This window comes from Physeter macrocephalus, chromosome 11, assembly GCF_002837175.3.
Source record: "Physeter macrocephalus isolate SW-GA chromosome 11, ASM283717v5, whole genome shotgun sequence".
NCBI classification, from domain to species: domain Eukaryota; kingdom Metazoa; phylum Chordata; class Mammalia; order Artiodactyla; family Physeteridae; genus Physeter; species Physeter macrocephalus.
In genome coordinates, this window is record NC_041224.1 from 84,949,283 (window position 1) to 84,962,947 (window position 13,665).

The following is a 13,665-nucleotide window of genomic DNA, read 5'->3' on the forward strand; positions in this document are numbered from 1 at the left end:
GTCATTGCACATGGTTTCCTATAGACAATAATTATACATTCAGTATGTGTACAGTTGATGTGATCTGGGGTGACAGTCTTCACGGTGCCTCCTTCTCTTGGCCGTGGCACACTTCCTTTGGCCCTAGTTATGTTTCCAGAATGTTTGGTTAGCTGTCTTCCACCTCCTTGGTCACTCTTCCTTGTGAAGTGTGAGTGGGTGGGTGAGCGTTGCCTTTTATGGAGCAGAAAAGCATGTTATTCCTTTGGGTTCTTGTGTTCCTGTTCCCTGTGATCATTGGTGACTCGTTGGAGGAAAGCAGGATATGTCCTTCTTTCCCCAGGAGATTTGGGATGAAGGCAGAGGGCCCAGAATAAAGTTCAGGTGATGGAGAGAAATGAAATCTGATCGGGTCTCACTATGACTCTGCAGATAAAAACAGGACACAGTTCCTCTAGTGATAGCCTGATTTCTCCTGCTTCATCCACTCTTACTTCCATCGTGAAAACGATTGGGAACCCATGGCCTTCTTGTCCCCGTCCAGCATTGTGGATGGGGTATAAGTACCTGATCTCCTGCTCTCACCTCAGCATGGTGGGAATGTGGGTGGACCCTGGACCCTGATGGTTCGGGTTCAAATCCCATCTTCTACTTCCCTATTGTGGCACTTCAGCCCCTTCACCTTACCCTCTCAGTTCCTTAATTTCCTTATTTGCAAAATAACAATTATAATAGGTCAAGTGTTAGAAAGTTCTAAGCCAGCAGCAGTGTAGTGAAATCAAACAGACCAGAATTTGAATTTTATCTTTGCCAGTTACTGACTTTCTTACCTCAAACATATTTGATCTGTAAAATGGGTGTATTAATAATAACGCCCACAGGACATTGAGGATTAATGAAGGTGAGGATTAACGAAGAATATATGCTCTGTACTTAGGACAGTGCCCAGCATATGTGCACTCAACAAATAGTAATTTTATTTAACGATCAATATAATTGTTGTGCTTATGAATAGATAATAGGATTCATGTTGGAAGGAGAGTCGGCAGGATCTGTTAATAGATGGTTATCCAATGTGAAGTCTAAGCTTGCCTGAATTGGGATAAACTTCAAGTACAACTGAGTAGACTGGTAAACGGAAGACTTTGGCTCTATATCCGGTTTGCCATCTGTGTGGCTTTGAGCTATTATTCTACATTCTGGTCGTCAGTTTTCTCATCCATAAAATGAGAGAGTTGGTCAAGATGAATTCTGTAGTCTAGCCCAGACCTGACACCTCCTGAATCTGTGCGAAAGTTATAACTGCAAGCACATTGAACAAAGACCTTTTCAATATCTCAACATCTGGAGAACAGGTTCACTTATTCTGATTCTTTCTTTTCAGAATATTTCTCTCACGGGCAGATCAGACTAAATTCGATAAAACGAAAAAATTCTGTACACCATCAAGAAAAAATATATCTATCGTTGTTCTAGTTTATTTTGTTTAAATCTAAGAGCATGGTGGTGGCATCCAATTTGACACCAGGGGGCTTAGTGGAGGAGGCACCACTAACGTCAGTCAAATAGAGGGGCTGCTGCCGGCCACTGTGGAAAACAGGGTACGCAGGGAGAGAAAGGAGGCGGGGCAGCGGTCACCCCGAGCTGAGCACTTTCTGGGCAAGGTGCCGCCAGACCGTATGCAAATAAGCGCCTTGTGTGCGCCACCTCTAACCCAGTGGCTTCTTAAAACCATAGCTGATCACACGGCTCCAGGTTGAAATGTGAGCCCGTAGGGGCCAAGGGCATGTTCACAAGTCCCACTGGCCCCCGGCGCAGGCTTGAGGCCAGAGACAGCACAGATTTTGAGACCAGCTCGCAGGCTGTAACAAAGGCAGCTTTAACTCCCATGGCTGCCTTTGATGCTGCAGAGCCTTCCCAGGGTCTGGGGAAAGGCAGTGTGTGTGCGCATTCGGATATACACCCGCTCGTCTCACGTTTATAATGTGCCGCCGTCTATCTTTCCAGGAGGAATGGATTAATAATATACATAAGGCATTTAATTAAAAACGTGTCATCACCTCATAAATGTCTTCTCCGAGGATGTATCATGATTCTCTTCCGCTAATAGAAGTGATGCACCCGCCCACGCAGCCGCGCTCCCGCCTGTGGCTGCAGGTGCGGAAGGAGGGGTCTCCGGGGAGGGGGGCTGGGCTGCCCTCGTCTGACCCTTGTAGGTTCCTATCCACCGTGCTAGGGAGGACAACCTTCTCCGCTCTCCCAGTTCGGTTTCTTTCCCGTGCTCAGCCCTGTAGGGGTCTGACCTTGCCCGGCGGTGGGGAGCCAGGGTCCAGCCGCCTCTGAAGGCCGCTTGTCCTCCTGGGCAGCATCTCTCCGACTAGATGAAGAGAGGATGTGGAAGCCCTACAGCGGGACAGTCCCCAGCCTCACGTTTCCTTTCAAATATAAGTACAAGGAAGCAGAAAGGAGCACAGGGGAGCCCCAGAAGAAGGGCCATGAATTATGCATCTCCTAGTCTGGGCTCTGTGAGCCTCCTCTTTCCATCCAGAAAGGCAGCCAATGAGAAAGGCATCTTATTCAGTGATTGAATTACTGCATATGAATGACTAGGGGATCCATTTCAAAGCGGCACTGAGAATGTGCCTATTAAAAAAAGCAGCCCAATTTGTTTCAGAAGCTACACTGGAAATGAATGAGGGCTCTTCCATCTCTGCTGGCTATTAAAAAAGCTTCACTTCTCACAGAGCAACTGTTTTAATTAAACCAATAATTATGTTTTATTGAATTCAATGCTCTTCAGCAAAAATCAGCACAGAGCCTCTCCGCCTTTAGAAAACTTAATTTAGGCCAATAGTGGATTGCCCAAGGGAGGGTGGCTGGGGAGAGAGAGAATTGGAGAGGGAAATGGCTATTTCATCCTACCTGTTAGAATGTTACCTCCCACCCCCTCAGTCCCTCACCCCCTACTCCCTCTCCTCGGTGGGGGAGGCCCCCAACCAGCGTTGAGAGAGGCACCATTGGATAACCAACAAGTACAGGGAACTCTGTTCAATATTATGTAACAACCTAAATGGGAAAAGAATTTGAAGAAGAATAGGTACATGTATATGTATAACTGAATCACTATGCTGTACACCTGAAACTAAGACAATGTTGTTAATCAACTATACTCCAATATAAAATAAAAAGTTAAAAAAAAAGAAAAAGAAAGGCACCCCTGGGAGTCCCCCTTCAGTTCTGCAAGGAGCAGGTAGATTTCAATGCCTCAAGGCAACTAGGGAAGTGTTCCTCTCTTGGCTCTTGCTGGCTGCTTCTAGCTGAATGCTGCCTCTAGCTTGTTGCTCCACGTTTAATCGTGGGTAGAGCCTTTGGTGTCTGTTTTGTTTTTTTTTTAAACTACATGCTTAGGCTAGATTAGGGATTATTGCAGTAACCTCCTAGCTAGTGCTCCTCGCTCTGTTCTGGGGTCTCCTTCAACTTCAGACGCTCAAGTTAAACTGTCTGAAAAGTAGATCTGATCTCATCACCTTCCTCCTTGTCAACTGAAAAAAAAAAAGCACAACCTAAAAGTTAAGAGTTATGTCTTATTCGGCAGATATTCTGCAGACTTCAAGCCTGGGAGACAGGACTCTCAGATCTCTGAGAGCCTGCTCTGAAGAGGCAAGCGAGGAGCCAGGACATATAGGAGTTTTTGCAACAAAGACCAGGTAGTGGGGAACATCAAAAGACTACTGTTAATGAAAGAAAACTAGACATCTCAAGTTAATGATATTGGTGCTTTTCTATGTATGGGAAGATGCAAGAGTCTGGGCTCACTGAAATTATTCCTTTGATATGCACCTCAGCTCTTTGGGGTCACTATCCTGTGTTTTCGCATCCTGAGTTAACTCAGGGTACATTGTCGGGGTGACTAGAGCGGCTGACTACTAGATGGGAAGGGGATCCTGCCTCCATCCCGAGTTTCATCAGGGCTCACCATTGGGGCGGCTATAATGGGAGGGCTTGATGGCTGCAACATCCTTTGTTTCCTGGAATGGCAGGCAACGTTCTTCATTCACATCCTTCATCCCTTCAGTAACTGCCTGTTGCTTCAGGTTGCAAACTCATTGGCTTAATCCGAGCTGGGCAGGTAACATAAATGAGTGAGCAGGCAGTGTGGGAACTCTGACGAACTGGAAAGAAGCATTCCTTGATCTAAAAGGTGTGGCTGAAGCTCAGCTCCAACTAATGGCTTCCCCATGGAAACAGAGCCCCATGTTGTCAGCTATTTTTTTTTTTTCCAATAAAGCCTGGAAATCATGACTTTTCTGTGAAATCTGTGAAGTTTTAAATATTGGCTACTGTGGTAGATAAAATAATTTGTTCAAAATATTCACTATCCCTTCTTACCAGGCCCAACATACAGGAGGAACTCCATTAACCAGTCCATTGACCTGGGGCTTTGTTACGTGCATGTTTTGGCCAATGAAATGAGGGTGAAATTGACGTGTACCATGGCCAAGCAGAAACTTTAAGAGCCATTGCCGGGGTTGTTCCATCCTTCTTTTCCCTCTGCTACAAGAATGCACATCCCAGACAGGCCCTGCTCCTTCAGCCTATGTGTCAGAATGAACAGATTGTGGAGTAAAGCTGGGGTCAACCTTCAACAGACATGAACATGAGTAAGAAAGTGCAATGCTGTTGAAAGCCACTGAGATTCTGGGTCCTTGTTTCTGTACAAAGAGTTACTGATACATTTACTAATTAAAAAATATTTTGGAAGCATGGTGAAAACTAAAAACCATAAATCTATGGGTTCATCAGTTTTCAACCTGTGCTTTACAGGACAAAGTCTAACGTTCTGATAACGACACGGGGAGCAATCTCCTAGCTGTGCAAGCTCAACTGCCTTGACCTTGGCTCTGCACTAGCCATTTCAACCCTCCTTGCGGGTCACTTTGTACAATGGATATTTTGCAAAAGCCTGCACATGCTGTAGCCTCTGTCTCAAATATCCTCCTTCTCTTCAGTTAAATCCTTACCTTCAAGATGCAGCTCAGTTTCTACATTCTTTGAATCCACTTTCTTGCCCTTACTTCACTCTTTGCTAGGTTTATGTCCCCTTGCACATACCTTCAGAACACACTGTTCAAATTTTTCTCCTCCATATCTCTTAGGACCCAAGATTGTAATCACTGGGATTTTTCCCTTTTTTGGGTCTATCTTTCCTGACTAGAATTACAAGCTCCTTGATGGCAGGATCTGCGCTGCTCTTGTTTACTCCTAACACTCAACAAATGTTAAGTGAACGTATGAAAGTTTCCCAAGAAGCAGAAAATGGACTAGTGTGTCTATCAGGGCTCTCACCATAATTGCATATATTCCTGAATATAATAGGTAGTACCAAATCCTCAAAAGAAATCTGAGATGTTCTTAGGCATTGCAAGAATAGAACTTTAGGTCAACCCAGATGCACTTTAGGAGAGTGGATAGGACTTTAATTCAAATGGGGTACAGAGGTGTACTAAGAGTTTGAAATACATAGGTCAAGATAACATGGCTTTTATGCTCCTTCAGAAGTTCACACAAAGGACCATGATGAATAGATCTTATAGGTGGGAGAAATATCTTATGTCCATAAAGAAAGCATTACTTTTCCAGATAAAAATAAGGGTTGCTAGCGACCAGTGAGGCAGAATGAAAAATCATTTATTAAGAAGCAGATACCCCATAGGAATGGGTTAAGCCCCTTCTCAAATTTGGTGGGTCTCCTGGCTTCCATCCTGGTCTCTTGATTATCACTGTTAGGCAAGCAGATGGGACCATTCATAGTCTGTTAAAGGCTACCCCTTCCAATACCTTCAGTAATCAAAGCTGGTCCTGGAGAGGGCTGGACAGATGTATGTAGGGAACCACAGTAGTCTTCTAGGGAGAAAAAGGAAAAAGATGAGTGACTCTTCTCCTGGGACGTTCTACAATTCTAGAACATCTCTATTGGCTTGAGAAAGTTTCTATAGAGATTATTGGAAGGAAAACACTCGGGGTCCCTATAGTGCAACTTATCATGAAGGCAGGGGCCAATAACCAGGGCCTAGATGTTTATTCCGGAAGGATGGGTTTTTGAAGCCTGAAGCTCTTCTGGACTTAGCCACCCTGACGGAGTGATATTATTTGGAGCTCAGTGGCTGAGCATGTTCTTTAAAAAGCTGTAATGTTGGATATATAAGTCAGGGACTATTACAGAGTCTCTGGAAGGACCCAAGGACATCATTGCAACAGTGGATGAGAACACATCTTCCTGGAGAGAACCAGTTTTCAATAGTGACATTGTTCAGAAGCCATAGAGAAAATGACCACCCAAGCAAGATTGACAGCTTCTAGAGAATTGACCACTGATAACCTACTTCCCTCCACCTGGCATTTGGAACAGGACTGATTAAACTCTCTGGACCGAATGTGCTCCTAGTCTCTGAGCTGTTTCACAGGCAGTGGCCTGGGTATGTGTTAAGAGATTGATTTTCTTGTTAATATTTGCCAGACATGATTCCAGATACTTTACATGTAATTCTTATCACAATTCTTTAAGGGAGGTACTATCATAATTCCTGTTTAACAGATGAGGAATTGGAGGTACAGAGAGGTTAAGTAACTTGCCCAAGGTCACACAGCTGATAAGTTTTTTTGCACAAGTCTTCTAGTCTAGGCATTAACTGGGAAAATAGAAGTAGCAGTGTCTGTCCCTAAAGCTAATGAAAAGGGTCATGTAGATTACATTAGAAGTGAAATATGATTCAATAAGTCATCTCAATTCAATCCAATCCAATTCAATGAACAAATTTGTACTGAGAAACAACTCTTTTTCAACTATTACAACGACTTAGGGATTCAAAGAACAAATTACACACTTTTGTTTTTGACCAAAAGCAATTCTGGGCTTTGTCTCTTGTTCAGACAGCAACCTAAAACTGGTGGGGAAACTGCACTTTTTTAAGGAAAACTGCACTGAGTAAAAGAACAGCCCTTATGATGCCTCCTGCATAAGAAAACAAATAACAACCTCGCTGCTGGCAGGCACCTGCATCAAAGGAAGCATCTGACAGGGTCGGGCCAGGCACCCCTGCAAGGAAGCACTCCACAGGGGCATGTTTAAAAGCTCCTTTCATTAAGGTGTTTTCAAACTGTGACCACTGCTGAGAGCTCTCCTGCAGCTCAGAAGCTTCCCTTGATGCTGAGCACCCACTTAGCAGACTGATCCCTAATCAGACTGATCCGCTATCCTTATGGAGTACCATGTATATGTGTCTTTAGTCTGCTTGGACTGCTTTAACAGAATATCAGAGACTGGGTGGCTTTTAAACAACAGACATTTACTTCTCACAGTTCTGGAGGCTGGGAAGCCCAAGATCAAGGCGTGAGTAGATTCGGTGTCTGGTGAGAGCCCGTTCCCTGGGATGTAGAGAGCTGGCTTTTCACTTTGTTCTCTCATGACTGAAAGGGTGAGGGAGCTCTCTGGGGTTTCTTTTATAAGGACACTAATCCCATTCATGAGAGCTCCGACCTCATGGCCTAATCGGCTCCCAAAGGCCCCACCTCCTAAAACCATCGTATTGGGGTTAGGTTTCAACATACGAACTTTGGTGAGGGGTGACACAAACATTCAATCTAAGCAATGTGTGTGTGTATACTAGAGAGAGAGAGACAGAGAGATAGAGGTCTTCCTAGGGCAGCACTCTCTTACCCACAGCCAGAGGAAATCATTTAGCTTAGTTTTCCTAGAGTAGTACCTGGTTGGGGAGGGAGGGCCCAACTTATTAGGGCAGAAGTGCACAAATGTTTTTTTTAAAGGACCAGATACTGAATATTTTAGGCTTTGCAGGTCTTACAGTCTCTGCTGCAGCTACTCAACTCTGCCATCGTACTGTGAAAGCAGCCATAGACAATATGTCAGTGAACTGAGCATGGCTGTGTTCCAATCAAATTTTATTTATAAACACAGGCTGTGGGCCAGATTTTGCCCGTAGGCCATAATTTACTGGTCCCTACTTTACATCCTTCAGCTCCAGGCCCTTCAGAAGTAGGGGAAGGGGAAGAAGGGTCCAAAGCTTCATGCAGTGGTGACAGTGGGAAGATGAGTGTGTTATAGAGGGTCACGTTTTATTTCTTGAATACCTGGAATTAGCCACATACAGGGAAGTGAAGGTATCACTTGTTTTGATAAATGGGCTTTGGACAGAGTTAGGGCAGATATGGATATATAAACAACTTTTTATTTCGGAATAATTTCAGATTTACCGAAACATTACAGAGATGGTACAGAGAGTTCCCATATACCTGCACCCACTTTCCTTTAATACCTTTTTTTAAAAACATTTTATTTTCATTTTTTTGTTTGATACATTGGACATGTCACATTTTGTAAATTTAAAGTATACAGCATGATACTTTGATACATTTATATATTGTAATATGATTGCCATGGAAGCAATATTTATCGCATTACATCATTATAGTACAGTACTGTTGTCTGTATTCATTAAAGTGTGCATTAGATCTCTATAGCTTATTTACTGCTCATTATAAGTTTGTACCCTAAAACACCATCAATCTTATTTCCCCATTCCCCACCCCCTGGTAACCACTATTTTATTCTCTGGTTTTTTTACAGGTTGGACTTTTTTAGATTCCACATGTAAGTGATATCATATACAGAACTGGTCTTTCTCTGTCTGACTCATCTCGCTTAGCATGATGTGCTCAGGGTCCATCCATGTTGTTGCAGATGGCAGGATAGCCTCCTTTCTGATGGCTGAATAGTATTCTATTGTGTATATATACCACATCTTTTTTATCCATTCATCTGTTGATGGGCATTTGGGTGGTTTCCGCATCTTGGCTATTGTGAATAATGCTACAATAAACATGGGTGTGCATCAATTCTGTTTTCATTTCCTTGGGGTACAAACCCAGAGTGGAATTGCTGGATGGCATGGTAGTTCTATTTTTAATTTTTTGAGGAACCTCCATGTTGTTTTCCATGGTGGTTGGACCAGTTTACATTCCCACCCACAGTGTATAAAATTCCCTTTCACCACATCCTTGCCAGCACTTGCTGTCTCTTATCTTCTTGATGATGGCCATTCTAACAGGTGTGAGGTGATTGCTCATTGTGGTTTTGATTTGCATTTCTGTGATGGTTAGTGATGTTAAACATCTTTTCAAGTGTCTGTTGGACATTTTGAGGTCCTCTTTGGAAAAATGTTTATTTAGTTCTCCTGCCCATTTTCAAAATGGGATTTTTTTTTTTTTTTTGGTCATTAGGTTGTGTTAATTCTTTATGCCTTTTGGATATTAACCCCTTATCTGATACATGGTTTGCAAAAATTTACTCCTCTTCTCTAGGCTGTCATTTCATTTTGTTAATTGTTTCTTTTGCTGTGCAGAAGCTTTTGGGTTTGATATAGTTCCATTTGCTGATTTTTGCTTTTGTTGCTTGTGCTTTTGGTGTCATGTCCAAAAAATTTTTGCCAAGACCAATATCAATGAGCTTCTTCCCTATGTTTTCCTCTAGGTGTTTTATGGTATCAGGTCTTATGTTTAAATGTTTATCCATTTGGAGTTAATTTTTGTGAATGGTACAAGATAGGGGTCCAATTTCATTGTTTTGCATATGTTTCTCCAGTTTTCCCATAATGTTAATATCTTACATTATCATGGCGTATTTGTCAAATCTAAGAAAATTATATTGGTCCATTATTGTGATATAAAAAAAATGTATGGTTTTTGTCTTCAGTTCCTGGCACAGAGTCCCTAAAACCTTTAGAATTTCTTGAGTGATAGGAGTGTCTTTTGTAATTCATAATGAGTCCCTTTATGACCTTACCTAAGTTTATGCAAATAAGGTAGTTAATTGGTGGTGGCCGGTAGCTTTAAGATGAGGCCTGTTGCCAGAGGAACTAAGCACGTGATTAAGGGGTTGGCACTCCCCCCCCAACTCCCCCCCATCCCAGGAGAGAGGGGGCTGGAGATTGAGTTCAATCACCAATGACCAGTGATTTAATCAATCATGCTTACATTATAAAACTTGGATAAAAACTCTTGAACAACAAGATTAGGGGAGTTTCTGGATTGGTGAAAAACAATGATGTGCTGGGAGAGTGACTTGCCTGGAGAAGGCATGGAAGCTATGTTCCGTGCTCCCCTCGTCCCCCAAGAGTTTGCCTTATGCAGCTCTTCCATTTGGCTGTTCCTGAGTTCTGTCCTTTATCATAAGCTAGCTTTTGTAAGTAAAGTGCCTTCCTGAGTTCTGTGAGTTATTCTAGTGAATTATCAAACCTGAAGGGGGGTGTTGTGGAACCCTTGAATTTGTAGTTGGTTGGATGAGGGATGTGAAGCCTGGATACCCCATTTGCGGCTGGCATCTGAATTGGGGGCTGTCTTGTAGGACTAAGTCTTAAACCCATGGGGTCTGTGCTAACTCTGGGTGAATTGAAGTGAACTGAATTACAGGACACCTAGTTAGTGTCGGAGAATTGGTCATTGTTTGGAAAAAGCACACACGGTTGTTATTAAGCAAATTTCAGATTTTATTTAGATTTCACCAACTTGTCCACTAATGTCCTCTTTCTGTTCCTGGATCAAATTGAAGGTACGGTATTGCATTAGTTATCATATCTACCTAATCGTCTCTGATTTGTGACAGTTTTTCAGTCTTTCTTTGTTTTTCATGAGGGTTTTGAGGAATCAAGTATTTTGTAATATGTCCCTCTACTTGGTTTTTTCTTATATTTTCCTCATGATTAGACTGGGGTTATGAATTTTTAAAAAGAGTACTACAGAGGTGAAGTGCCCTTCTTGTCACATCGTATCAGGGGGTATTTGATATCCATGTGACATCACTGGTGATGTTAACTGTGACTCCTTGATTAAGATAGTATTTGCCAGATTTCTCCACTGAAAAGTTACTATTTTTTCAGGTAGGCGTATTTTTAAAGGATTTCTTTAAATAAAGTAAGTTGTAAAATCACAAAATAACCGCTATACAGTAAGTGCTTACTGCAGTTAAAAATTTGTAGTGTGAGCGAGAAATAGACCTTTGTGATTTAGCAAACCGCCTATTGTCTATTACTGTCGTGCACCTGGGCTATCCTGCCTGAAAGAGGATAAGACTCAGAGAGGTTAAGCAACTTGCCTAAGACCCCACAACTAGTAAGGGGTGAAGCAAGGCTTTGGGCCTGGTCTGGTCAAAACCTGGCTTATTAGTCAGGCTAGGCTAGGTTATGCTGTAGTAACAACTTATTCCAAAATCCGAGAGGCTTAGCACAATAAAGTTTTATTTCTTACTCATATTAAATCCTCTGTGATCTGGGTGACTCTTCAGGACAGTGTCATTCAAGTGGTGTCTCAATGAAGCCAGGCCAATTTGATCTGTAGCTGTGCCATCTCATTGTGAGGCCTTCGTGTTCACTGTGGTAGGGGAACAGGGAATTACACAGAGGCTTTTCACTGCCCAAGCCTGGAGGATTACATGTCACTTCTACTCACATCTCCTTGTCCACTCTAGTCATAGGGCCTCACGTAACCGCAAGGTGCAGGGAAGTGTGATTTTCTATACGTGCATTAAGGGAGAACAGATGCTGGGGATATCCTTCCACCAGGCTGTGTTGTTTCTGCTAAAAGACTCAGAACAGCCCTGAGCATGGAGGAAGGTTAAGAAGTGTGGAGTATCAGGCTTTAGAAAGGGAATTTTAATTAAGATCAAGGCATTCTCTCTTTTGGTCTTCCCCTGAGACCCCATGTGTTTGTGGGAACCACTGTGTAGCAGAAACCTTCAATTCCAGATCCCATTTCAGGACACCCAGTGGCCCTCTCCTGTTCCTTTACCAGCCTCTACCTTTCTTATTAGGCAAGTTTATCAGCAGAAGTGTTCCCCTTGACTTATTCTAACTTTAATGTTTACAAAGTAGGAATCCAGGTGTCTTGGGGCTTAAGTCATTTCACATTCAAAGATGCAGAGCCAAAGAGTGATCCTAATCGCCACTTGTGCCCTATAGGTGTGAAGGGCTTCTAAGTACATAATCTGCAGTAACTCATCTTGAAGTAACCCAACCATTCCTCTTCTTTGGGATGCAGGAGGTCCTGGGAGCCTCTCCCTGTTCTGCACTGATCTTCTGTCTACATCACATTTGAGTTCTTGAAAGCTCCCCTCCCCTCCCTGAGCACCACTGCACACACACGATCCCATGTCATGTTCTCCCACCGCATCCAGCCCGCAGGGGTTCTGATGGCTTTACTTCCGAGAATTTGTCCAAAGTCGTTGATGTATTTTCCTCTTTAGTGGAAGGGAAGGGAATGCCACGTGCTCTTTGGGTAGCAGGTTCCATGGGATGGTGTGTATCCCATTCCAGGGACTGGAGTGATCTCCCTGCCATACCTACTACCTCCCCATCCTATTCCCCCAACCCGAGACATCTAGGGTCTCCCAGATGTGACTTAGAATGTAGACCCTGGCTTGGGCTTCCTACTCAATAGATCACTGGCATGAGCCTAGAACTGCTTTTCTCAAACTGTGTTCTGTGGGAAAAGTAGCCCAGAGAAATGTGCCATGAAAAGAAGTATTACATGGTCAAATAGATTTGGTAAAATTTGGGTTAAACAAGTTAGGTTTCCTTACTGTAGAACTTCCTAGAGCTGTTTAATATGCTAACCTGATTGGGAAACTCCAAAAATTGGTGTGGAAAACAGAGTCCCTCAACCTTGCCTGAACGTATTTTTCTGAGGTGGCATATGAAGGAGTGAATTTTCCATGGATCCCACTTTGGGAAACGCTAACCTGGAAAATATTAAGCAACAAAGCAATACTTAAGAAAATTCTGCTCCTATTTTAGTAACTTAAAAAAAGGTTTTGGACTTCCCTGGTGGCACAGTGGTTAAGAATCCGCCTGCCAATGCAGGGGACACAGGTTCGAGCCCTGGTCCGGGAAGATCCCACATGCCGTGGAGCAACTTAGCCCGTGAACCACAACTACTGAAGCCCGCACACCTAGAGCCCGTGCTCTGCAACAAGAGAATCCTCAATGAGAAGCCCACGCACTGCAAAGAAGAGTAGCACCCCTCACCACAACTAGAGAAAGCCCATGTGCAGCAATGAAGACCCAGCACAGCCAAAAATAATAAATTAATTAATTAATTTTAAAAAAAGGTTTTCTCTCTACAAGCAATAAATAACCTTTGCATGCTTTTGAGTCCACTAAGTCCTTCCACATTCATTAGCTCATGAGAATGATTAATTCTTTTTAATTTAATTTTTTGAAAGGTAATACATTCTCCGGGTTTAAAAACAGAGAGAATAAAACAATATTCCATTAAAAAATTCTCCCATCTCATTCTTGTCCTCCACATAGTGGGGTTCAACTCGCTTCCTCCCACCCCAGGAGCCTACTGTTAATAGGCTATATGGTTTCCATACAGATGTTGTGTATATACAAGAAAATACAGTTTCTCAGCCTCCAGGTTTTTTTTTTTTAATATAAATTTATTTATTTATTTATTTATTTTTGTCTGTGTTGGATCTTCCTTTCTGTGCGAGGGCTTTCTCCAGTTGCGGCGAGCGGGGGCCACTCTTTATCGCGGTACGCGGGCCTCTCACGGTCGCGGCCTCTCCCGTTGTGGGGCACAGGCTCCAGGCGTGCTGGCGCAGTAGTTGTGGCA

At 43.1% G+C, this 13,665-nt stretch overlaps 1 long non-coding RNA gene across 1 annotated transcript in view; it reads right to left on the reverse strand.

Annotated features, from left to right (window-relative positions):
• Window positions 1-5,494: 5,494 nt before the first annotated feature.
• LOC114487154 (uncharacterized) overlaps window positions 5,495-13,665 on the reverse strand; it is a 15,422-nt gene continuing 7,251 nt past the window's right edge. Inside the window, exons 2-3 of the long non-coding RNA XR_003681942.2 lie at window positions 11,299-11,421; window positions 5,495-5,883 (exon numbers count right to left, since the gene is read on the reverse strand). This is a non-coding gene — a long non-coding RNA (uncharacterized lncRNA). The remainder of the gene's footprint in view (window positions 5,884-11,298; window positions 11,422-13,665) is intronic.